General features: G+C 43.8%; 1 protein-coding gene across 2 annotated transcripts in view; it reads left to right on the top strand.

Moving 5' to 3' along the window:
• Window positions 1–26,468, top strand: part of LOC147424612 (beta-carotene isomerase D27) — an 84,847-nt gene that overhangs the window by 23,030 nt on the left and 35,349 nt on the right. The gene's annotated exons all lie outside the window — the stretch shown is intronic.

Here is a 26,468-nt window from a genome sequence, read left to right as displayed (position 1 = left end):
CAGACATTAGAAGACATGTTGAGAGCCTATGTCTCTCACAGGCAATCTGATTGGGAAAGGTATCTTCCACAGTTAGAGTTTGCCTATAATAGTAGCAAGCATTCCGCTAATGGATTTAGCCCGTTCATGCTGATGTATGGATTTGAGCCTAAATCCCCAATTGCTATTGGCTTAGAGAAAGTCAAGGAACGCCAAGCTCGTGATTTCCTGTATGACATGCAAGAAATGCTTGAATTGGTTAAGGATAGTATAAGAACGGCTCGTGACCGAGTTACTACTTATGCTAATCGAAAGAGGTCTCCAAGGACTCTGAAGATACCCAAGGATTCCAAGACTATGCGAACAGGAAAGCATTATAAGCTTTCAGCTAGATATTGTGGTCCGTTCTTGATCACAAAGAAAATTGGCCAAGTTGCCTATAAATTGGCTCTTCCTTCGGATGTTAGTGTACATCCAGTGTTTCATGTTAGCCGCCTTAAAGTGAAATTGGGCGAAGTCGACGTTGTTGTGCCTATCGAGGAAAATGTCTGGCAAGATATGCAAACTGAGTATATTCCTCGAGAACCAGAAGTGGTTTTAGATCATCGTCCCGTCATTCGTGCCAAAAGGCTTATGACGAGTACTTAATTAAATGGAAGGGTCAATTTGAAAGGTTTGCTACTTGGGAACTTGTTAGAGCTTTGAAGGCTCAGTATCCCCACTTTATTGATGAGGACATCAATGGTTCTCAAGGGGGGAAGTATGTTATGTCCCGCTCACAAGAGAGGGGATCTAGCCCAAATGCCGTCAAGATGGGCATCCAGTGTTCGGGTGGACGTAGTGTGAACACGACCAGTGTGGCCGGCCATTATTATAAAAGGGAGGCCAAGGCCTCATTTGTAGTTATCGACTCCCACTGGCAGAGTGCCAGTGGTTAGCCCGCGAGGCTAAGAGTGGGCGAGGTCACCTCGAGGAGGTGAGGACGGGTGGTATGGACGCTCGGTCTTACAGGTGCACGCCTATGTCCTCGGACGCTGGCCCCAGCACGGGGGAGCTGCCGGATGGTGGCTATGGTCGGGTGGTTTGTGCGACGTGTCTGTAGGCGGTCCGTGTAGCTGGGAGATCCACTGTCCGCGTTCGTTTCAACAGTAGAAGGACACGACTATTGACCTAGAGTGGTCACAGTCTAGTGACGTGGCATGCCTAGCAGTACACACACGCCTTGGCAAGGACACCCGGAAATCACGTTGTCTAGGGCTGACGTGGCACTGCTGTACGGGTCCCCCGGAAATGGCGCCGAAAACCGCGGAAGCTATATGGACATGCTGATCTGGCAGATTGCGTATGGAAAAGCAGCGTGTAGCTTTTGGCTAATGCTTTATTTTACGCAAGAGAAAGAGAGCTTTATTGGTTTATTTTTATCTAGCAATGGCTTGTGAGAAGACTTGCTTTATTTTTGGGAAGAGCTTTTGATTTTCAGCTTTTAGAGCTCTGCTTTTAGCAACCCTTGTAACCTTTATAGGTGTGGGCAAGGCTCCCACTCTGCAGAGCATCTGAACGTAGAGTGAGAGAGTGAGACCCTCCCACTCCCTTGTACTTTGAGTTGCATATTAATACAAAACGAAATACCGAAAGGGGCGCCAATCTTTGGGGCCAATATCTATAGGCACGGAACTCCGCCGGGCCGTGTCGAATCAATTGTGAACTATGAACTATTTTGAAGTGAATTTCTGTCCTGTCGCGGTAGAATCTTGACTTGAGTGTCCAAGTCTTTTATGGTGGTATGAGAGCGCGGCCGATTTCTCTTCTATCGCGAAATCCAATCCTTGTTCTAGCGACACTTATGGATTTAGACAGAGATCAGTCAACTTCCTCTGCATCTGGGGATGTGGGAAGAGATCACGAAGAAGATTCTCACGAGGAGTATGGCCCGCCTCAGCCTACTCAGGTAGAGATTGAAGAGATGGAGCGTTGACGATTGATTGACGATGCAACAAAGATGATGATAAATTTTGCGAAGGACCCAAAATTTGCAAAATATATGACCTAGACCTCCTTCAACGAGGTACACTCACAGTGGCGGCAAACCACAGAACCACCCCTCAAACTCGCACTCAAGAAACCTCCTACTCCAAGGATGTTTACAGAGCAAGAATTAGAGGAGGTGTTTGATACACGGATTTCTCAGCTTTTTGACGCGCAGAACACAACTGAAAAGCACGACAAAAAGCAGAAGAAAGGAACTGACTTCCCGGGTTATGTCACAAACGGGAGCGCATATATATATATATATATACAATATACTCGGATAAATAGATTTTATCACTTAATACTGAAGCCAAACGATATAGAGAGAAATAGATAGAGAGAGAGAGAGTGAGAAGATCGACACAGTATTGGGGACCAGAAGATGGGCTGGTCCCCCCCCCCCCCCCCTTAAAGAGAATCCTTTATTAGGGAGAATCTTTTTACAAGCACAAGAACCGGAGAAAACCCCTCCGTTCTAAATCTCTGACTCGATGGTCGTTCCTTCCCGTAAGGGAAATCCGAGAGACGAGCTCTCAATCCTTTTTCCGTATGTACTCGGAGTCGAAACTCCACAGACAATTTCCGAATTCCGTTCCCGGAATTCCCAAGCGTAGGCTGAAGCCTTCTCGCTCCTCCTTCGCGATGAAGTACCTGCAAACACACACGCAAACACGCGACAACAATTCGTATGACGAATCCACAATAGATACCTGTCGCTCTTGCGCGGGAAGAGCGACTTCCGTGCTTCATAGTCTCGCGATCTCTTGCGTTATCTGGTGGTAGAGTCTTCTCTTGCTGACGTTGGTAACTCCTTTTCAGTGAGGGCATGTGGTGCTTTTATAGCTCGTTCACCACGGCACGAATAGTTGCTCGCGTAGAGATCGCGGCCTTTTTTTTTTTCTGTTCTACCCGAAATAGGGAGAGAGAATTCGCTGGCTGGTTTTGTTGCTTTATTTTCTAAGTGGCTGTCCACTTATTAAGTGGACGGCCGGCATATTTTAAAATTGGTATGAACCTGCCTAAAAACTTGCCTAAAAACTCAATAAAACCTCATAAGTTTAAAACAATGCTTTTCACAACACTTCCCAGGTGTCCCTGGATGCAACCACATGCACAAATGCAATGCAGACATAGATTCCTCGTGGGAAAGCGTTTGCTCTTCCTGGAAAACTCGTTAAAATTTTCCGCTTTTTAAGAAAAGCTTCTCAGAACCGATCTTTATTCTTGTGCTTGCGTCTTTACGCGTATTCCTCTTTCCAGTTTGGATTTCCTCTGGACTATGGATATCCCCTATTCGATGCACCCATCACCCACCTTGTGACGCATCAGGAATACCCATCACCTAGTCCTTTCCTACCGAACTTACGGTACAATCTCCTTCACGATGCTCTATGTCACCCATCCTATGACGCATCAGAGATGTCCGTTCTTGGTTGGTCGAATACTTCTTACTCATGCTCCCTGTCACCCATCCGTTGTGACGCATCAGAAGTACCCGTTCCTGGTGGCCTTACAGATATTCCCGTTCTCAGTGCTCCCGTCATTACTTTGAATGACGCACTAGGAATACTCTGTACTCGGATGTCTCCAGTGAGAAAAACCCTCTCACTTAAAATTCCAATAACTCATTTAGAATTATTTTTCCTTGGTGTTCCAAGCGAGAAAACCCTCTCACTTATAAATCCAATAATTCATCTAGAATTATTTTTCTCTCAGATAAAGCCAATTTAGCAACAGGTTATTTGGGTCGTCAATCTGCTTTTGCCTTGGCAAGAAAGCAGAAAAAGCATGTAAGATTTGAAGGAGTATCTAGGTCTTCTTCTTCTTCTTCGGATAGTTCTTCTAGCTCTTCTGACTCGAGCGAAGAAGACAAAAAAGGGAAAAAGCGAAGCAAAAAGCAAAGCTTCGGAAAGGGCAAGAAAAAGGCAAAGAAGTCTAAATCTCGCCCAGTTTCTGACAGTTCTACAGAAGACTCGTCTTCAAACAGTTCGAACTTACATGATCGCAGATTCTATGCAAAGAAGAAGAATTTCTATAAAGCCAACTAGTATGATAAAAGCAAGAAAGTCCGAGAGTTTAAAGAAGGTGGACAATCAATTAAATTTGACACGTTTTCTGGATTTCAAGATGCTTCGAAGGCTTTGGCCTTCATGGAGCAGTTTGACATAGCTTTCTCTGGAGGACATTACTAGCACTCCAAGATTCGGAGAGCTACCTCTTACTTCAAGGGAAATACTCGAACTTGATGGTCCACTCTTTTGTTGAACAAGAAAGCGCCAGTTAAATGGCTGAAATTTAAAAGGCTTTTTATTTCTTCCTGGTTAACTCGGGAGTACGAACGTGACATACAAACTGCTTGGAACCATCTTCGTATGACCAAGAAAGATTCATTGGAAGCATATTGCGAGAGATTTTGGAGCTCTTTTCTACCAGCCTCTTCATTTAAGAAGATTTCGTTCAAAGAACAGATTGAGCGTGTATGCATTGGGAAGCATGGATCTGGCATCTACTCTTTTGCAATGAGGTGAGACATCTCCTTGAAATTTTACTTGTTTCGTAGGTAAAAGCAAGGATGACATGGTGAGGAATTTGCATATGAAGGCAATCGGGAGCGATGGCAACTCAAGAATGAATTCGTCGATTCAAGATAAGAATGATGAATTTTATTTTGAAATTTGAATGAGTGGATGATGACGCATGAGGAATGTTGAATGATGATGAATGATTCTAGTGCATCAAGATTCCCATATGAATGAGATGACTGGATACTGTGGTGAGCGCATCAAAAGTTCCTGCAGGATGAGATGGCTACTCAGGGATCTAGGTGCATGGAGACTTCTGGACGGATGAGATGACTAGATTGAATGATTGAAATGTTAGAGTTGCTTCGCCATGTTGTATGGCTAGTGATTGTCCAAGGTTGGCCACCCATCGCACATCATGTAGATTGCATGGGCAGACACTTTTAGCACGTGTCCACCCGGTCATTTTCTGAGCCTGGCTGGGTGCAAACGTTTTTAGCCAATTTTGGGCTTTTATGTTTTTTGCACCAGTTACACATTTTGCCCTACCTCAACCTAAGATTCTATAAATAGAATGGTTAGGGTCTTGTAGTCATTCAGATTGTGTATTGAGAGCATCATTTGCAGAGCACTTGTGTTCTCTCTCTCTCTCTCTCTCTCTCTCTCTCTCTCTCTCTCTCTCTCCACAACGTTTTCGGCGCGCATGGCTCACACTCTTTCGGTTGCTCACTCTCACATGGTATCAGTCGCCAAGTCGCGGAGAATCTTCATTGATCCCTCCTCCCGAGGCTAGCGCTTGCATTTATGGACCCTTTCGTCATGGAAAACTGCAACTTTAGCCTAGCGTTTTTTGCATGTGCTAGCGTTTTTGGTTTAGCATGGCGTTTTTGCACTTGCGGCCCAAATCTGCCATCGATTTCCCTAGCGCTTCCCTCCTGCAGCAGAATCGCACCAAACCGTCTCCGAACATCAGCTAGCATTTTTGCAACACCTAGCATTTTTGGATAGATCTGCGTTTTGTAGACCTTGCTGCGTTTTTCCGTGCTTTGCTGGCATTTTTTGGTGACTTGTGGCGTTTTCCACAAAACGCTGATCTTGTGCACCTAAGGGAGTGGCCAAGGAACACCAAGGTGTCTTCTACACTGCTTGGAACTTGTAGATCTATACCTTGGACAGGTATCTACATCCAATCGGCACCATTTTCGGTATTTATTACTTGCTGTTTTTCCTCTGTTTTCAGCCCCTCGACGGCTGAAAATCGCGAGAACCCCCTCCTCTGACACTCTGCGATGCTCCGGCACGTACTGGTGGTGTACAGGCAAGCTGAAATCTCTATTACAGCAGCATTTTCAGCACCCTTTGCAGCGTTTTTTGGGTGGACAGCACGCTGAATTTTTACCTCTTGTGCGGTTGAACCATCTCTTGCTCGTAAGGACACCATCAGGTGGTTGTCCGTGCGGTTATCTTGGATTGCTACAGACTTGGGAACGGTACCTTCATGGACAACTTGCGATCTTATTGATCTACCTTTGGGACTTCTCTGTGAGCACGCGACATGTTGACTCCGAAGCAAAAGGGACGACAACAAGAGTGTTAGAAGGGGGCCACTATGTCTTCTGGGACTACGGCCACTTCCACTTCTGCGACTACGTTGGCATCTGCCAATGCTACATCCAACAATTATGTCCTCACCTAGTTTGATGAGGAGAAGAAGTTGGATTTACACAACTACTCTGTGTGGAGGACACGAGTCCGCACAATCATTGCCTACCATCGACTCTGGGAATGGTTGAATGATTTCACCCATTCGGCTACTCAGCCTTCTCTTTCCACTGCCACTCAGGCCCAAATCGACGAGTGGGTGGATCTGGACATACCAATCTTCACTTTTCTTATGAACCTCTTTGATCGCATCACGAAGGAAGTTTCCAAAGAGGAGCATGCACACCCATTGTGGAGACGGATTCTTGACCAGTTTGAGGAGACCTCGTTTGCCAGACAGATCACACTTGAACGCGATTGTACAACCTCCGGTTCAAAGATTTCAACTCACTCGATGGGTTGACCCGCCGCATGCGGGAACTCTGGGACGACCTTGTTTCTGCCGGAGGCGACATCACCTCGGCACGCATGGCAGGCCTCTTACTATTCAAGCTTCCCCCACACTTTGATCTATATTTTCAGAGTTTGCTCACATCTGGACGTACCTCTTTTCCCACTTGGGACTAGATTCTACCTTGTCTCAGATAGATTGAGGGGCACTCCGCATTCAGAGCCGGAGGTGTTGTTGATGCAGAAGGAGCTTTGATAGCTCAAGGAGGTGACAAGAAAGGAAGAAGAAGAGGAAGAAGAAGAAGAAGAAGGACATCGAATGTTACCATTGCCACAAAAAAGGGCACAGAGAATCAGAATGCAGAAAGAAGAAGCGAGAGGAGGCGGCCAACAGGGGACCGCTCTTGTCGCAACGACGGAGCACGCTCTTGCTACATCGCAGTCAGGTACTTGGATTGTTGACAGTGGAGCCACCACTCACATGACTCTCCAATAGTCATGGTTTAGCTCTCTCAGGGAGACTCACGGACAGACTGTCACTATGGGTGACAACCATGAGATTCCAGTGTTTGGCATGAGCGAGATTACCCTCTTTTGTTCTACCTTAGACCCACCGAAGTTCAGTTCAGTGGAGGCGCTTTACGTTCTGGACATGGCCGTTGAAGTTCAACCTCCTCTCTGTGTCGAGTTTGGACTCTTAGGGAGCTGACATACACTTTGGGAGTGGAACAATCACCATTTCTGATTCTACGACAGATACTATCCTTGCACGTGGTGAGCGCGATGGTTCTTCATACCGCCTCACTACTCTTGTGTCTAGGACCACGGAGTCTTCTTCTCTATGGCATGCACGATTTGGACATCTATGTTATTAGCAGCTTCAACAGGATGCTAGGACCGCTATGGTGGAGGGTTTACCAGCGATACGCTCCTCATCAGGCGTATGCGAGGCTTGCCAGATGGGCAAGCAACACATGATTGCCTTTCCGAAGCAGGCATCCAACAGAGCTTCGACACCACTTGCACTGGTTCACATTGATCTATGTGGCCCGATGAGCACTCCTTCATTTTCTGGCTTAGAGGTTTTGCTTGTGCTTGTGGATGATTTGTGCAGGTATACTTGGGTTTCGTTCTTAACACTAGTTTGGTAACCTAACAGGACATAAAAGTGTCTTTTTAGGGTTTTGGGAAAAAATTCCAAAACCATAGTAGATCCACTCATTTTGAAAAATCCTTTCATGAGCTTATAGTACAAGGACTACTACTTCTGGCAAAAATGAGAAACTTGTAAAATTTCTCATCTTTTTGTCACAACAAGCCTCCAAAGTTGATGGACCCCAGTGCATTTTGCCCAAAACAGCCATTTCTTACGGTTGATTGCATATAAAGAAGAGTGGAGATTTTTGTAGGACATGAAATAAAATTCCTTGTTAACTTCAATGGGTTGGTGATCAAAACATATGGTTGCTTTTGCCTCACTTTTTTTTTTTGGGCAGAAAAAAAAAGGTACAAAAAAGTTGTATTTTTGTCATTCTATGGACCTATTATTAAAGTTTCTATGGTTACGCTCAATACTGATTCTATATACATGTTTTGTTAGTTCCCTTTGGGCCATTGGATTCAAAAGAAGCGATGGAGCATGTCAAAAGAATAATGGATCTCTTATTAAGTGGAACCTTGGGGACAATGATGAAGTGCTAAATACAGCAAACATGACAAAATTGGGTCTAGCATTATGACCTCTAGAATTCCATAGAAACTATTCAATATCTAGCCAAATTTGTAGTTTATGATTAGATATGGTTACTACCTACAATATACACACAACTGGCGTAAGAAACTAGCAATATTGAGAAAGCTATACTTGCTACACTAAAATGTTTCGTATTCTTCAGCAATCAAAATACTCAACCATCATCATATACTATCTTTTATAGCGTATTAGGCCCCCCAAAAATCAAGGAAGATTAGCTTTATGTTATACTGTTACTTACACAATCAAAACTGCATTTGTATATAAAGAAAGCCACCAAAAAATCCATAAGAGTGTTAATTTTGACAAAAAAACAGGATTATGCAATTATTGTAAGTTGGTCATAACTTTCAATTTTAACACTTAGTTCTCCCTATAAGCATCAAAACATGTTGAGAACTATGAAGGCTTATCTAGCAATCTAAACCTCATAAACATGAAGTTTAGAGTGGTATAGTTGCAAAATTTTGAGAAAAAACCAAAAATAGGACCCGTTTTTCCACACAGTTTAGGTTCAAAAATGTTGTGCAAGAGTAAGATTGATGGTGAGATCGATATTCCAAAATTAATGTCAAGTTTTTTTCCAGTAGGCAACCCTGTGGATATTTAGCACCTAGAAATTCATTTTCATAGTCTTCAAATAATTCAAGCAAAATGGTCACTTAATAGGACACAAAAGTGTCCAAGGACATAAAAGTGTCTTGTTACCATTCTAATGTTAAAGCTTAAGTCGGGGGCTTTCAGTTTCATTCGAAATTGGAAGACGATGGTTGAAAAGTAGAAGGATTTGCACGTCAAATATATTCGCTCAGATAGAGGGAGTGAGTTCACCTCGAAGGACTTTGCACAATGGTGCAAGTGAGACGGCATCCAACGCAAGCTGAATACTTACACTCCTTTCCAGAATGGAGTTGTTGAGCAGAAGAATCAGACAATCATGGAGATGGTTCGTGCGATGCTTGCGCATGCTTCTTTGCCCCATGTTTACTGAGAGAGGTGTGCAAGACGGCGGTTTACATCCAGAATCGTTCTCCTACCCATGCTTTGTAGGACATGACTCCTTATCAGGCTTACTATGGATGCACGTCCTCGGTCTCACACTTTCGAGTTTTTGGGTGTCCGGCCTTTGTCCATGTACCGAAGGAGAAGCGACAAAAGTTAGACTTCAAGGCAAAGAAGCTCATCTTCCTGGGCTATTCACGAGAGTTTGACGGATACCGGCTTTATGATCCTGACGCCAAGGCCACCACAATTAGCCGTGATGTGACTTTCAATGAGCTCTTCAACACACCTGTAGAGAGGGCATCATCCAAGCCTATACCTTTCCTACCTCCTTCTCCTCGTCTACCTACCTCCTACACCTGATCCTACCCGTGTTCCTGTTCCAGTACCCTCTACACCACAGTCAATTACTCTAATCGATCACATCATGTCAGATTCTGATTGTGATATGGATGATGGTTCTTCTTTGGTGGAGGCAGTCCCACCTCGCAAGGAGAAGTTAGTTCCTGGTTGGCTTTACTCTACGGTTTCTTCCTCTGGAGTCACGAAGTTACTAGACTCGCTAGACTCTGGACAACCTTAACGTTCTGCACGCCTCAAGGACATGCAAGTTTATGATGGCGCAGAGTTCCGTAACTTTGCACTCATGTCTCAGATTCAGGCTTAACCAGTTGAGTCTTCCTCGATGGAGGAAGCACTCCAGCATGATTGCTCTGGAAGCGTACCATGTAGACAGAGATAGACACTATCGAGCGGAATAAAACCTGGACTTTGGTCCCTAGGCCCAACAAGTAGAAGGTGTTGGGTTAAAGGCCCAAATGGCCCCTTTTAATGTACATTTTAAAGGTTACTAACCTTTGGCCAAGTTCACATTGAACTTGGCCACTAACTTATTAAATTGGTCCTTATACAAATAATAAAGGGTAAGTGAGTTTCATACAACTCACTCACTTATCCCCTTAAGAAAAACTTACGTGCCCTTCTTCTTCTGCTAGCGCTTCTTCTCCTGCGGGCCTTCGCCTCCCCTCTCTGCACACACTCTGCACTTCCTCGCGTGCTCTTTCACTTGCACACACCGCCGCGCGCTCATCAACTGGTATCAGAGCCCGATTAGGGTTTGCCCCAAACCTGCAAACGTTGAATTTCAGCCAAGAAGGTCAGCTTTCACGCGAGATTTTGCAATTTCGTTGCCAAAGGACTCGTCCCCGGACACTAGAGAGCTCCCAGCAACCAAAATTGACCTAAAACAGGCTGAAATTAGGTCAAAAACGGGAAATTACAGGTTATGACAGCAAAATAAAGGTTTTGCAAATGATGTATTAAGGTGTGGGAATACTTTTGCTAAGTCCCCGCTACCTGAAAACCCTGAAATTACTGAAAAACAAGCCCTAAAACAGGTGTTTTAAGCAAATTTCAGATTTACGCAGGTTTTTTGCAAGTGTTTTTATGGTGCGATTACATTGGGGAAAGTGCAAATTGATGCAATCTACGTACATTTGACAAATTTTGTCGATATATGATCATTTGTGGCTCAATTTTATGCAATTTTGATGCTACAAATTGGGGCTTTTGTGCTTACATGCTTCTAAAGGTTGTGTATTAGCTTATGTATGTGTTCTGAGACTAAAAACAACTAAATTTGTTGTTTTCGAGCACAAATTCGCTCGCTTAAATTTCCTGCGCATAAATTTCAGAAATTGAATTTTGTGTCCAAATCGACCTATATTGCCCCAAATTGCTCCTGCGACCATTTGGAGCTGTAGTGCACATCTCTGTGAGGCTATACTCCGATTTTTGCGCATTTTGCCCAAAAATTGAGCGTATCCCTCTTATTTCGTGCAACTATGGCCTCATCTTTTTCGGATGTGAAGAACCTCTTCGAGCTTAGGAGGTTCGATGGTACAGGTTTTGATCTTTGGAAAGACAGGATTCAGGGAATCCTATTTCTTAAGGATTGCGAAGGGGCACTTGAACAGGTGAAGCCACAGAATATGACAGATGAAGCATGGGTTAGCATGAATATGAAAGCCGTTACATGCATTAAAATGGCCATGACAGATGAGACCGTCATTGATGTGAAAGGTCTCACGACTACTTCTGATGTGTGGGAGAAGTTAAAGGGAATGTATGAAAATACAACGCCTGTCAACTAGGTGCACTTCATGCGAAAACTTGTTGGCATGCAACTAGATGAGTCCAAGAGCGTGGCAGAGCACTTGTCATTGTTCGCAGGTACTTTGTCACAGTTACAAGATTCTGGCTTGCTCCCTTTTGATGATAAGCTCAAAGCTATCTTCTTGCTTATGACCTTACCTGAGTCATGGGAAACTTAGGTGGTTTCGTTGTCCAATAACCCCAATTTGACCTTTGATGGTGTTAGGGGTTCTATCTTGAATGAAGAAATCAGGAGGAAAGCAAGTGGAGAGGGAGGCAGCTCTGCCAACATGGTTAGAGGCAGGACAGAAAAGAAGAATGCTTATGCACAAAGGAGTAAGAGTAAGAGTAAAGAAAGGGGAAATGCAAGCAAAGGCAAGGGTGATGTGACTTGCTATCAATGTGGCAAGAAAGGTCATTAGAAACCCGATTGCAGGTACTATAAAGCTGAGTTAGAAAGGAAAAAGAATGGTGGAGACAAAAAGAAAGAGAAGAAGGAAGTCATGGCAGATGCACAGGATAGCTCAAAGGACAAAGAGAAGGCCAATGTGGCTTCTAGTGTCGTGATTGAGGAGCTGGCAGATGTAGAGGACATCTTGTGTGCCACTTTGTCAGATGATGATGCTTATGATTTTGATGCCGCTCTAAATGTTCATTCACAAGACATGCAGATCACCAAGAGTGATCTTATTGATGCTTTGTTGACTGTCAATGATGCATTGTCCCAGACTTGGATTGTTGATTCCGGTGCTTCATTTCATGTGACTCCTATCAAGGAGTGTTTCTCTACTTTTGATGTAGGCAAGTGTGGCCATGTATACCTTGGAAACAATCATGCATGTTTCATTGAGGGTATTGGCACTGTGCATCTCTCCATAGATGGCACAAATGAGCTTGTCTTGCATGATGTTAGATATGTGCCGGGAATCAAGAAGAGTCTGCTTTCTGTTGGTTAGATGGATATGCATGGTTACAACATCTTGTTTGAGAGAGGATCATGGAAAATGACCAAAGGCTCCTCAAGGCTGATTGTAAAGGGCACAAAGAAAGGGACACTTTACTGCATGCATGGAAAGGCCGTGTTGGGCAAGTTTATTGCATTGGTTGAAATTAACTCCCACATGGAGTTGTGGCACAAGAGGCTTGGCCATATGAGCCAAAAGGGCCTTTTTAAGCTTTTTACTTTGAACAAGCTTGATGCTAAAGGCACAAAGCTTGACTTTTGTAATGACTGTCAATATGGCAAACAAGTAAAGCGTTCTTATTACTCTGGTGTCTCTCGTAAATCTTGTGTGCTTGATCTTGTACATTCTGATGTATGTAGCATGCCTACTAAATCTATGGGTGGTGCATGTTATTTTGTCTCCTTTGTTGATGATCATTCTAGGAAAATTTGGGTTTATTTGCTAAAGTCTAAGGATGAAGCCTTTGCTGCGTTTAAGAGATTTCATGCATTTGTGACCACCCAAACTGGTAGAAGGCTAAAATGCTTGCATACAGACAATGGGGGGGAGTACACAAGTGCTGAATTTAACAAGTTTTGTGAAAATTTGGGCATTAAGAGAGAGCTTACTGTGCCATACAGCCCCTCTTCTAATGGTGTGGCTGAAAGATTCAATAGGACACTTTGTGAGAGGGTGAGATGCATGCTGTCCACAACAAATCTCTCTCATGGATTTTGGGGAGAAGCTTTGAAAAATGCTGTGCATATATGCAATCGATCCCCTCACATGTCTTTGAAAGGTGACATTCCTGAAGAGGTTTGGTCTGGCAAGCCTGCTTCATATGATCACTTACGCATTTTTGGTTGCGAAGCTTTTGTGCATATTAGACCTGAGTTGAGGAGTAAACTAGATGCAAAGTCCATTAAAGGCCTCTTCATGGGATATGGTGAAGAAGGCGAAATGGGTTACAGAATTTAGTTACCTCAGCTCAAAAGGGTCGTACGCAACCAGGACGTTGTTTTTAATGAGGCAAGGCTGCTTCAAAACAATTGTGCCTCAAAGCATGACCATAAAAGGGTGAAATTTCAGCATGACCAGCCATCGGTTAGGCCTATTTTTGACCCTCAGGATGCACCACAAATGGCTGAAAATGTAGATGATCCAGTGGTGTTTGAGCCAGATGATGTTGGACAGCAAATTGAGGCTCCTGAAGGGCATTTGCAGCCAAGAAACAATGCTGAAAATGGTGCTGAAAATGATGTACAGCAGCCCATTGTTGATGATTTTGTAGTGCCACCTGATGTAAACCCATTGCCGGATAATGTGGATCATTGGGTGAGGTGGTCTACTCGTCAAAGACGGCCTGTGAGTCGATATGACCCCTCTTTGCATTACATTATGTTGACAGATGAGGGAGAGCCTCTTACGTATAAAGAGGCAAAGACATGTGAGCACAGCGACAAGTGGGAGCTTGCTTTGCAGGAAGAGATTAAAGCTTTGCATGCTAATCATACTTGGGATTTGGTTGAATTGCCCAAAGGAAGGAAGGCTATTCCTAACAAATGGGTGTATAAAATCAAGACTGTTGATGCAAAACCCAAGTATAAGGCAAGGCTTGTGGCAAAGGGATATGTTCAAACCAAGGGCATAGACTTTCAGGAAGTGTTCTCTCCTGTTGTGAAGATGACCACTTTGCGTGTATTGTTTGCCATTGTGGCTGCTCTTGATTTGGAAATGGACCAAATGGATGTACATACTGCTTTCTTGCATGGTGATGTGGAAGAAGAGCTTTACATGAAGCAACCCGAGGGTTTTGTCATCCCTGGCAAGGAACATTTGGTATGTATGCTCAATAGAAGCTTGTATGGGCTGAAACAATCATGTAGACAGTGGTACAAGAAGTTTGATCGCTTCATGCTTAAACATGGTTACAAAAGAAGCCATGCAGACCATTGTTTCTATACCAAACGTGATGAGGATGGCAGTCCTATCATTCTTGTGCTCTATGTCGACGATATGTTGATAGCTGCAAAGAAAAGAAGCACTGTTGATGCTCTTAAAGGGCAACTGAAATCTGCGTTTTCAATGAAAGACCTTGGGGCAACTGAACATATACTTGGAATGCGTGTTACATGGCAAAGAGACAAGTGCTTATTGTATTTGTCGCAAGAAAAGTACATTGAAAAGGTGCTGGACAGATTTAACATGGCTGAAGCAAAGCCTCTTGGTGTGCCATTACAGCCATATGTTAAAATCTCCAAGGATGATTGTCCCAAGTAAAAGGAAGAAGCCAATGACATGCAAAGTGTGCCTTATGCTTCAGCTTGTGGTTCACTTATGTATGCTATGGTTGCTACTAGGCCTGACATAGCCCATGCAGTGGGAGTTGTGAGCCGATTTATGGCAGGCAGGTTGCATTGGGATGTAGTAAAGTCCATTATGAGGTACTTGAAAGGGACTAAAAACAAATGCCTCTGCTATGGTAAAGGACCAATGGAGTTGAAGGGATTTTGTGACTCTGACATGGCTTGTGAGGTGGATACACGGAAATCCACAAGTGGCTATGTATTTACTCTTGCGGGAGGTGCTGTTTCATGGTGTTCTAATTGCAAAAGATTGTTGCATTGTCTATGACAGAGGCTGAATATATTTCAGTCACTGAGGCTTCCAAAGAAGCTATTTGGTTAGCACGCCTATGCAGTGAGTTTGGTTTGCTTGCCAAGGCACCTATGCTTGGTTGTGATAGCCAGAGTGCCATATGTCTGGCAAAGCACGCCATGTTTCATGCACGTACAAAGCACATTGGTGTGCGGTATCACTTCATACGAGAAGTGCTTGAGGATGGCAGTTAAGGTCCATACATCACAAAATCCAGCAGATGCTTACTAAGTGCTTACCCAAAGCACAACATTATCTATGCATCGAGATGGTGGGAGTCATGAAGCTTAAAGGCACCATTTATGCCTTTAAGTTGGAGGTTGTTGGGTTAAAGGCCCAAATGGCCCCCTTTAATGTACATTTTAAAGGTTACTAACCTTTGGCCAAGTTCACATTGAACTTGGCCACTAACTTATTAAATTGGTCCTTATACAATAATAAAGGGTAAGTGAGTTTCATACAACTCACTCACTTATCCCCTTGAGAAAAACTTACGTGCCCTTCTTCTTCTGCTAGCGCTTCCTCTCCTGTTGGCCTTCGCCTCCCCTCTCTGCACACACACTGCACTTCCTCGCGTGCTCTTTCACTTGCACACACCGCCGTGCGCTCATCAGAAGGTGGTTTCTATGAAATGGATTTTCAAGACAAAGTACAAGGCCAATGGTTCCCTCGACAAACACAAGGCGAGACTTGTTGCTCGGGGTCTCACACAACGACCAGGCGTGGACTTTGACGAGACCTTTGCTCCCACCACTCGCATGACTACCATACGCAATGTTTGCTTTCACAGCCAACTTTGGTTGGCCTATCTTTCAGATGGATGTGAAAAGTGCGTTTTTGAATGGAGATTTGGATAAAGAAGTGTATGTGGAGCAACCTCCGGGGTTTTGTATACCCGGCAAGGAGAATTGGGTCTATCAGTTGTGGAAAGCATTGTATAGACTGAAGCAGGTTGGACGACAGTGGTACCTCACACTTGACCAGTTTCTCGTGAAGCTGGGGTTACGGCGTACCTCATTAGATTCCAATTGTTATGTTGTCTTTGATGGCTCTTTGGTTGCGATCGTGATTGTCTATGTGGATGATCTCATTTTCACAGGCTCATGGACCAGCCAGTTCAAGTTGATCATGAAAGCTATGGAGACGTGTTTAGAGATGATTGATCTTGGGCTTCTTCACTATTTTCTTGGATTCGAGATTTTTCAGGCACCGGACATCTTCTTTTCTCAGCGGAAGTATGCGAAGGCTATCTTGGAGATTCTAGATGATAGGTTGTAGACTGATTGGCACTCCTCATGAGCCCGGAGAGAACGTATCGCTTCACGATCCTTCCCCACGGATTGACTTGGAGCAGTACAAGAATGTTGTTGGCTGCCTCGTATGGTTGACTTATTCCCGACCAAACATGTGTTACACAGTTTCTGTCCTTAGTTCCTTCAACACTCGACCTCGTCAGCAACATTGGTAGTGTGCCCGATACGATTGCTAAATACGTTGCCAAGAATCATGGTCCTAGATGTGAATGGATTCTATGTGATATGATCTGAATGTGATGCGATTGTCGTCTTTGTACAAGTGCTAGATTTGTGACGTCTAGTACGTCGGTACTTAGAGTCTGTGTCTACCAAACTGGTTTATGGCTTATGTCTGATTTTGCAAGCATAAACGAGGGCGATTACAATTCTTTCAAGAGGGGGGTATGTCACAAAGTGATGACGTGGCACGACTACTCGGACACCCCAAAGACATTCAATAAGTTGTTCCAACTTATGGGTACTTGTCGACATGGCCCTAGGAACACAAGAAAGTAAATAAAGTTTATTGGGCAGCAGTACAGATTTTTTGCAAATTGCGCTGACAAGTTGATGTGTACTGTGTACGGATTTCCGTAAAAAGCGTTGACAATGCTGACGTGGCAGGTTGTACGGATTTTCAAAAATTACGTTGGGTGCTTTTCAAGAGTTTCATCGCTAGTTTTTCGACCAAATGCTTTTGGGATTGACTGCTTTTGAACTAATTGCTTTTGGGGCATCCCTTGTAAGAATAAATAGAACCCTTGGGGCCTCACTCTACAGAGCATTTGGACGCAGAGTCTGAGAGTAGAGGTCCCGCGGGAGTTGTAACTTTGCTCAAGCATTAATATAAAAATAAATATTGAAAGGGGCGCCAGATTTTGGGGCCAATACGTCTCTCTGGGCACGAAACTACACTGGGCCGTGTCGACTCCATTTTAAAAAAAAAAGTGTGAGTTGTGAAGTATTTTAAGTGATTCTCTTGTGTGTCGTGCCAGATTTCCGACTTGGGGTGCCCAAGTCTGTTACATAGTGCAATGATTGATATCAAGGCAATGAAGATTTTACTTCGGCACAAAGGAAAGGATCTCCCTGTGGATGTAAAACTATTCCACTTGTATTTGTTGCGGCAATTTCTAAATTAATGAAATCTCATATTTTTGCTTGCTTAATTTTATGTTTGAGACAGGTCTCAAGTTGAAGATAAATCAAATTTATCTTCATTTGAGACCGAGAGACTTGATTTGTGGAAACAATATCAGGATTGTTTCTCAGAGAGCTTATTGGGGGGAGTTGCCTCGTAAGTGTCCTGAGGATCATAACATTGATCTTATTCCAAGGAGCTCACTAGAGTAAGCCCTGCACAACAGAGGAGTCAAGTCAATGATCTTCTCGACAATGGATGGATTGAGTTCTTCACCCTTCTGTTCACGAGTTTTACTTCTTTAGGAGGAGGATGGATCTTGGCAAATGTGCATCGATTATCGTATACTCAACAAGATTACAACCAAGAACAAGTTTCGTGTACCCAAGATTGACGACATCCTTGATCATCTTCAAGGATCAAGTCATTTTAGCACGATTGACCTTAAAAGTGGCTCTTATCATATCCGGATTTTCCTAAGGATATTCACAAGAGAGCATTCGATATCACTTTTGAACTCTATGAGTTCTTAGTGATGCTTTTTGGCCTCACTAATGCTCCGCCTACATTTAATTGGATGATGGAGCGAATCTTTCGAGAGCACTGGCCAAGGTGGACCTGTACGCACGTATGTACGAACTGAATCGGTACTATACGTCCGTACAATACATATCCGTTGTACGAAAGAAAAAGATTTTCTCTTTCCGTAGCTTCGCTCCTAAGCGTCCGATTGAGCGCTCGAGCTTGGCTTCTTATTATCCACTTACTCTATTGTGTGGCTCTGTAAACATTAGCAGAGAGTATCTGTTGCAGAGCGTTTTACAAAGAGTGCAAACTGACTGCACAAACTACCACAGAGGTACTCTAGGGTGAAAACACCATGCCTCGCAAAGCCAACCCCTTCTAGAACATTCACACCAATGTCCTCGAGATTGTGAAGACTCTAGGGCAATTCGACGTTGGCAATGCAAATATTGTGGGATGCAGAAGACCAACATCGTCACTCGTGTCATCAAAAACTTGTTGGGAATAGGTTGTATTGCCAATTGTGGAGCATGCAAGAAGATGCCTCCCAAGGTTTAAGATCAGCTGATTGCAGATAAATTCCTGGCAATGGCATGAAAAATCAAAGGCGGAGGAAAAGAGGCTACACAGGATGCTCGTCATGATGCCCTTCTTGGAGACCTTGGGGACACTGGCATCCAAGATCCAACGGGAGGAAGTAGTGAGCCTAGTTCATAGGCTCATGGCAATCCGACGTTGGCAATGCAAATATTGTGGGATATAGAAGACCAACATCGTCACTTGTGTCGTCAAACACTTGACGGGATTAGGTTGTACTGCCAATTGTGGAGCGTGCAAGAAGGTGCCTCCCAAGGAAAAAGGTCAGCTGATTGCAAATAAATTTCCGGCAATGGCAGGAGCAATCAAAGCAGAGGAAAACGAGCTACATAGGATGCTCTTCATGACGCCCTTCTTGAATACCTTGGGACACGGCCCCACAAGATCAAATGGGAGGAAGTAGTGAGCCTAGTTCATAGGCTCAGGGCAATCTGATGTTGGCAATGCAAATATTGTGGGATGTAGAAGACCAACGTCATCACTCGTGTCATCAAACAGTTGACGGAAATAGGTTATACTGCCAATTGTGGAGCGTGCAAGAAGGTGCCTCCCAAGGTAAAAGATCAGCTGATTGCAGATAAATTCCCAGCAATGGGAGGAGCATCAAAGGCAAAGGAGAACGGGCTACATAGGATGCTCTTCATGATGCCCTGCTTGGAGACCTTGGGGACACGGGCACACAGGATTAAATGGGAGGAAGCAGTGAGCCTAGTTCACAGGCTCATACTAGCAGGAAGTTATGCAGGAGGATGAGGATGTATTTTGTGAGGATGTTAATGATACAGAGGATGTCACAGGGCCCAACATACCACCTTGCCCTCGTGTGTGCATTCTCAATCTTGGATCAAGGAGCGACATAAGGCGGTGGAGATCGAGATTGCTCGCACTCTTATTGAGTGCAGCATCTCTTTCAATGTAATGAGGATTGACTAGTGGAAAAGGATGGTGAAGGCTATTGTTCAGGTTGGTCCCACAGATACATGGACGGGCTTAGATTACAAGAAAATGTGCACGACGATGCTTGATGAGCAAAAGACTTTGATTGTCAGGGCTTTGGTTCCGGTGAAAGGAGGCTGGAAATAGTTCAGGTGCACAATCATTTCAGATGGTTGGAGTGATATACGTCGACGATACATCAACATTCTTCTGTTGTCTTGCCTTGGCACCCACGGCTCGCAAGAGTGCAGCACGTCTTCCAATGTAGTGAGGATTGACCAGTGGAAAAGGATGGTGAAGGCTATTGTTCAGGTTGGCCCCATAGATACATGGATGGGCTTAGATTACAAGAAAATGTGCACGACGATGCTTGATGAACAAAAGACTTTGATTGTCAGGGATTTGGTTCCCGTGAAAGGAGGCTGGAAAGAGTTTAGGTGCACAATCATTTCAGATGGTTGGAGTGATATATGTCGACGATACATCATCAACATTCTTGTGTTGTCTTGCCTTGGCACTTACTTTTTGCGAGCCGTGGGTGTAGGGAAGACAGGGGAACATATCATAGGTTAGTGCATATACAACACATCCGGTAGGCTATCATTGAGGTTGGTGTAGAGAATGTGGTACAGCTTGTCGTTGATAATGCAGCAAATTGCAAGGCAATGGGTCACATGATCTCAACAAAGTTTCTGAGTTTGGATCCCATGTGCTACACATTGCCTTGATTTACTCATGGAGGAGATAGGGAAACTCCCTTGGGTGCTGCCTATCGTGTCTAATGCTACAAAGATAACCACTTTCTTCGGTAAGAAGCACTAGGCACTTGCCATCTTCAAGAGTTACATCGAGTTGGATATGCTTCGCCCTTCTAAAACGAGGTTTGCGTACATGTATTTGGTGCTCCATAGGCTCTTAAGTTGAGGGATTCATTGATGCAAATTGTGGTGGATCCCAAATGAAGAGACATGCATAATACCCACCAAGAGACCACGAAGTACATCCTGAGGCGTGTTCTTGATTAGAGCTTTTGGGTAGAGATGCAGCCTCTCACACTGGCCTTGCAGTCTATTCACGTGCTGTTGCGTGTCACGATTATGGAGGGCTCGTCAATAGAATTGGTTTACCATCTGTTCTTGGAGATGAAGAGCCACATTGTAGAGTGTGATTCTTTATCTCAGCAGCGGAATTGCATCATTGACAATTGTTGTTCATTGTTAAATTAATTATTTATAACTACATTGAGATGCCTGCTTTGTATAGCTTTGTTGTGCGAATGGGATGATATATTGTCTATTGTGGAGAGTCGATAGATGTTTATGTCACGAACATGGAGGGCTCAACAGTAGGATTGGTTTACCATCTGTTCTCTAAGATGAAGAGCCACATTGCAGAGTGTGCTTCTTTATCTTAGCAGCGGTATTGTATCATTGACAATTGTTGTTCATTGTTAAATTGTTTATTTATAACTACATTGAGATGCCCATTTTTAATGGCTTTGCTGTGCAAACGGGATGATATACTGGCTATTATGGAGAGTAGGTGGATGTTTATGAGCGGTCCTTTACATGGGATGAGTGCATGTCTCCATCTCTCTACAAAAAGCTAGAACTATTTCATGACAGGGATTTGCTTGATTTGCGTGATTCATACATCTCATTGATGTTTGATGAGGATGCGCAGTTGGAAATTTATGCTGAGATGACGAGCTTCATCAACAACTTAGGCCCATCCTTTGTGCAACTAGTGACACTGAGACGAGGTTTCTGAGTCTCCTTTCACTTGGTGATAGAGCTACGAGAGTAGGTGGATGTTTATGAGCGGTCCTTTACATGGGATGAGTGCATGTCTCCATCTCTCTACAAAAAGCTAGAACTATTTCATGACAGGAATTTGCTTGATTTGCGTGATTCATACATCTCATTGATGTTTGATGAGGATGCGCAGTTGGAAATTTATGTTGAGATGACGAGCTTCATCAACAACTTAGGCCCATTCTTTGTGCAACTAGTGGCACTGAGACAGGACGTTTCTGAGTCTCCTTTCACTTGGTGGTAGACCTACGAGAGACAATGTGACAATGTCAGACTTTGTAAATAATTAGTTTATTTACGAGGAAATAATTATCTAATTAGTTGTGTGCACATCAAAATAGATCTAGCAGTTCTGGGGCCTAAGGTGCGCCCAAAATTTAGGCTAGAGCACCTCAGGGAGACGCTAGCAGAAAATACCTTGAAGCTCTAGTGATTGGGAAATCGGGTCTCCAATGAAGGGGTAGATAGTAGCCTCAGATCTCAGGCTCAGAAAATTACGCGCATGAGTGCGAGCATAGGAATGAGATGGGGTCCTTAGAACAGTAACCCTGGGGCCTAAATTATTTTATGGCTTTAGGATAAGTCAATTAAAATATTTTTAAATTGTTTATGTTGGACCAAATGGCCGAACAAGTGCGAACAGGTAATGCCAGAGCGGTGCCGGTACGTCATTGTGTTAGGGATCAGCTAACATTTCATTGGTTGCATCCATATGTGCAATTGTGGTTCAATTTGCACATTTTATTAATAGTTTATGAACTTTTAAATGTGAAAGTTGAAAGGTTTTTAAGTTATTAAGTAAGTGTGCCAAGTGGCTCACTTACCAATACTAAGTGGCTCTCTCACTCTCACTCTCACCCTCTCTCTTCTTCTAGCGCCCCCTCTTCTTGCTGGCTATTTAGCAGCACCCCCTCCCCCTCTTCACAGGTTGGCAGTGCACCTACCTCCCCAAATGTGAGCGTGCTCTACGCAACGAAGCTCTCCATTGAAGCTAGAGAATCAGCCCTTGTGGTGCATGCGGAGTCTTGGAACTCCCATCACATAGAACAAGGTTTCTCTTGATCATAGGCTGCTGTGGGGGAAGATTCATCGCGAAAAAGTAGAAGGTTACTCTCTTTCTTTCACGCCTAGCTGCTGCAAATTCTCTGTTTTCAGCCCCTAATCACCTCTATTAGGGTGAATTTCAGCAAAGCACACTTAGAATCTAGTGCTTATCTACCTACACTACGCGTACACTAAGTTTGGTGCGATTCCATCGCGAAAAAGGTCTCTATTTCGGCATTGGAACGTGCTCAGGTAACATTTTCAGGTTATGTGCAGAAAATTACAGCAAGCATGTGTGCGTGTATGTTGCGTGTTTCTCCTGATTATGCATAAAGGGACACAGTTAGTGGAAGGTAGACTCTCATTTTTGAGAGCTTCCGTTGAGTTTTGTGGAAGATAAACTCTCGTTTTCAAGAGCTTCCCAAAATCTCATAGCAGGGGGAAAATCTTCTCAGTATTCAGAGAGTAGCTTTCGCACTCTCTCATTCAGAAGCAGAAAGGAAAGAATAGAGGACGGGCTATTACCCTGTTCCTGTGCTTGTAAAGATTCTCCCTTAGTAATAAAGATAATCTCTTTATGGGGGGGGACCAGCCTAGCTTCTGGTCCCCATTGAAGTGTCAAGCTTTCTCTCTCCCTCTCTAATTCTCTCGAGTATTTAAAGTACAATTAAAAGTCAGTTTACGCTTCCGTATTTTTGTGACAAACAACGTCTTCCAAAGCTCATTGATCTTGCGTTATGACTAGTTTCGCAAGTAAATATTAAACCCTAAAGCATTAGCAGCTTGAGAGCTGTCAACTTTGTGGTTTGCAATTTGTTTGGTCTACAATTTCACAAGCATTGTGATTTCTAAATTGAAGGTTGCTCTGTGAATGCTTGCGAGCGCAATTGGAGTGATTACTCATTAATCCACACCAAAATACTCAATGGACTGAGCATTGCATAGTTATAGAGCCAACATGAAGGTTGTGTGAGCCTACCACGCTTTGGGGATACCAAAGCAGGTAATGTGTGATTTTGTTTACTGTTAACTCTTTGATTCTACTCTATGAGCAAACTCTTTGTAACACAGGTTTGGTTGGTTTTCCTATGAGCCAGTAGATCCCAGAGGTAAAGATAGTACTACAAAGGACATTCAACATCAGAAGTAGGATGAGGAGGAGATTCTTCGACTCCTTCACAGGGAGTTGGACAGTGTGGATTGGCGTGTGACCAGATCATGAGCACGGGCATATAGCATTCCACTATGGGAGTGAGTTCCAGTTCCAGATAGTGCACTCCCTCAGCTTTTGTTCATCTTCGAGCTTCTAGACAAGTACTATTACTGCTTTTTCTTCAGCTATGGTCCTTAGGACCCTCCTCTTCATCTCTTCGGATTTGTGTGATGGTATTCATTCTGCTTCGGCTTGGTCTTGCTTGTGGAGCTCTTAAGCTGCCTTTGCCTGATCCTCGACTTCTTTTTCTAAGTGGGCTCTCTTTTGTGCAGCCGTTTATTCTTCTTCAACTTTTTGGTTGGCTGTGGCCTTGCTCTTGGTTGACTTTCATGTGCCAGTCATAGTAGCCTTTAGATAACATTGTCCTCCTCACTGTTGGAAGTCTCTTTCTCTCTATCTATTTCTTCATCACTAGAAGTGTCTTGTACAACTTCAAGCTTTTTGCCAAGCCGAGTGTTCGACCTTTGGTGCTTTCTATGGGAGTTTCTCCTCTGGTTTTAGACGGAGATTTTGTTCCCAAGCAGGGGAAAGATTATCTGCCATCCTTAGTGCACGGTATGCCAGTCGGTGTAACAGGGAGGGGCACCACGTGCCAACAAAAAAGAACAGACTAAACAACTTTAAGCACTTCAAATAACAACCAAACTGAAGAAATAGAGTGCACGACACACGAGACGGGGAGTGGCGGAGTTCCACCCCAAGAGAGCACTGGCCCAAAACATTGGCGTTGTAACAGACTTGGACACTCCAAGTCAAGAATCAATCGCGACAGCACCAAATAACCACTTCAAAACAATTCACATATCACAATAGATTTGCACTGGTCCGGTGGAGTTCCGTGCCTAGAGATATTGGCCCCAAAGACTGGCGCCCCTTTCGGTATTTCTTTATGTATTAAAATCAATGTCAGAGTACAAAGAGCGGTTGGGGTTTCACTCTCAGACTCTGCGTCCAGATGCTCTGAGAAGTGAGGCCTTCACCGCATATATAAAGATTACAAGGGATGCCCAAAAGCAGAGCCCCAAAAACTTTCAAAATAAAAGCAATGAAAATTCTCTCTCTCTCTCTCTCTCTCTCTCTCTCTCTCTCTCTCTCTCTCTCTCGTAAAATAAAGCAATTTCTCTCTCTTTCTTTGCCAATTTGCGTCGCCCATGGGGCCGCTTTTCACTTCCGTAAAATTCGGAAAATCGGTACACTGCTGCCACATGGCATTAGCGCCTGCTTTTAGGGTTTCCAGCCACTTAGGGTTTCAGCCAGCAGTTAGGGTTAGGGTTTCAGAAATTAAGGTTTTTGCAAAATTAGGGTTTGCAGGAATTTTAGGGTTTTTGGCAGAAATTAGGGTTTCTGTTGTCGGTAGCCACATCATCACTTTGTGACAAGCGCCCCTTTTGGTATTTCTTTATATTGCTTGAACTCAGTACACCGCTAGTACTCCATCCTCTGTACATTCACCTGGAAGCATGACAGAGAATGAGCCCTTGGCTCATATTTAAAGGCCCTTGGTCTATGAAAAGCAGTTTACATGAGAAGGTTCAAACTCAAAAGCATCTAGCCTCAAAAACTGGTGCTAAAAGCTGCCCATCGTAAATCACGGAAATGCGTACACCTGCCACATCAGCATCTGCTAGCGCAAGTCGCCGAAGTCTATATAGTCTTCCACGTGGTCCATACAGTTGCCATGTCATCAGACTCCACGCAAATCTTTGTGTGTGTGTGTGTGTGTGTGTGGAGGTCTTGCTTTATTTAATCTCTTTAGGTCACTTGGGCTCCATCGGACGGGGTCCCGTAAGTTGGTGGGAACTCTTCTTTAAAAATAGGCCACTCGGGAAGACTTATAAGTTGGTAAAACTTTTTCTACTGCTTTTTCTGCTTCTGCTTCTTCTTGGGGTTTAGGTCCCTCGACCGGGATCTGCAGGTTGGCTCCGTTCTTCAGTAGCTTGGCACGTCAGCAGTTTGTGATAGTCGGGGTAGCTATTCAGACCCTCCGGTGTGGGGAGTTTGACTAATCCCTCATGGAAATATTTTGCTATTTACTCATGCATAGCATCAAACACAATGCAAGCTTCTGCATCCTTTAGACGTTGAAATTGTTGCGACCCTGTGCTTCGAATCTTGGCTGTAAACAACCTGATGGGATGTAGAAGAAGAAGCCATAGAGCTTAGAAGTCAAGGTCTTATTGAGCAGACAAACATGTTCTTGAAAGCTCACGAACATGTTCTTGAAAGTTCTCTCTCTCTCTCTCTCTCTCTCTCTCTCTCTCTCTCTCTCCCCCACACACACACACACACATTTGTATACAGGTGCTGGAATCGCAGCTATGACGGTCTAATGGACTAAATAAACGCTATTGTATAGAGTTGCTGGTATTGCAGCCATGACGGGCCAACAGACTAAATTTTCAACGCTAAAATAAAACTACACTAAAGCTCATACACATGCATGTGCGCGCGCATACACACATCCGCACACGTATTTGTGGACACACACAACACCCCACTAAAGAAAATTCAGCTCGTAGGTTTGAATAATTGCATTAGAAGTGAAGCACTTTTTGTTTTCGAATTGCAATAAGAGTCTATTGTTCCTTTTATTGTCAGATTTCTGTGAATTTTTTTTCGTTTGGTCTTTGAAAAACGTTGAAAAAATAGCCATACAGTTTTTTTATAGGCATGGCTGGACTCAGAATGGGTCTATGCCAGCTAGGTGATATTGCTAATAATAAATATGTACGAGTCTGATTTATTGGATAAGAGTGTAACATGGGCAAACTGTAGATGAATCAAAGCTTTTAGACAAAGAGCTGCATCTAG

The sequence above is a fragment of the Adiantum capillus-veneris genome, chromosome 25, assembly GCF_014529385.1.
Source record: "Adiantum capillus-veneris isolate H3 chromosome 25, ASM1452938v2, whole genome shotgun sequence".
Taxonomy (NCBI): Eukaryota; Viridiplantae; Streptophyta; class Polypodiopsida; order Polypodiales; family Pteridaceae; genus Adiantum; species Adiantum capillus-veneris.
This window is presented reverse-complemented; position numbering and strand designations above follow the sequence as displayed.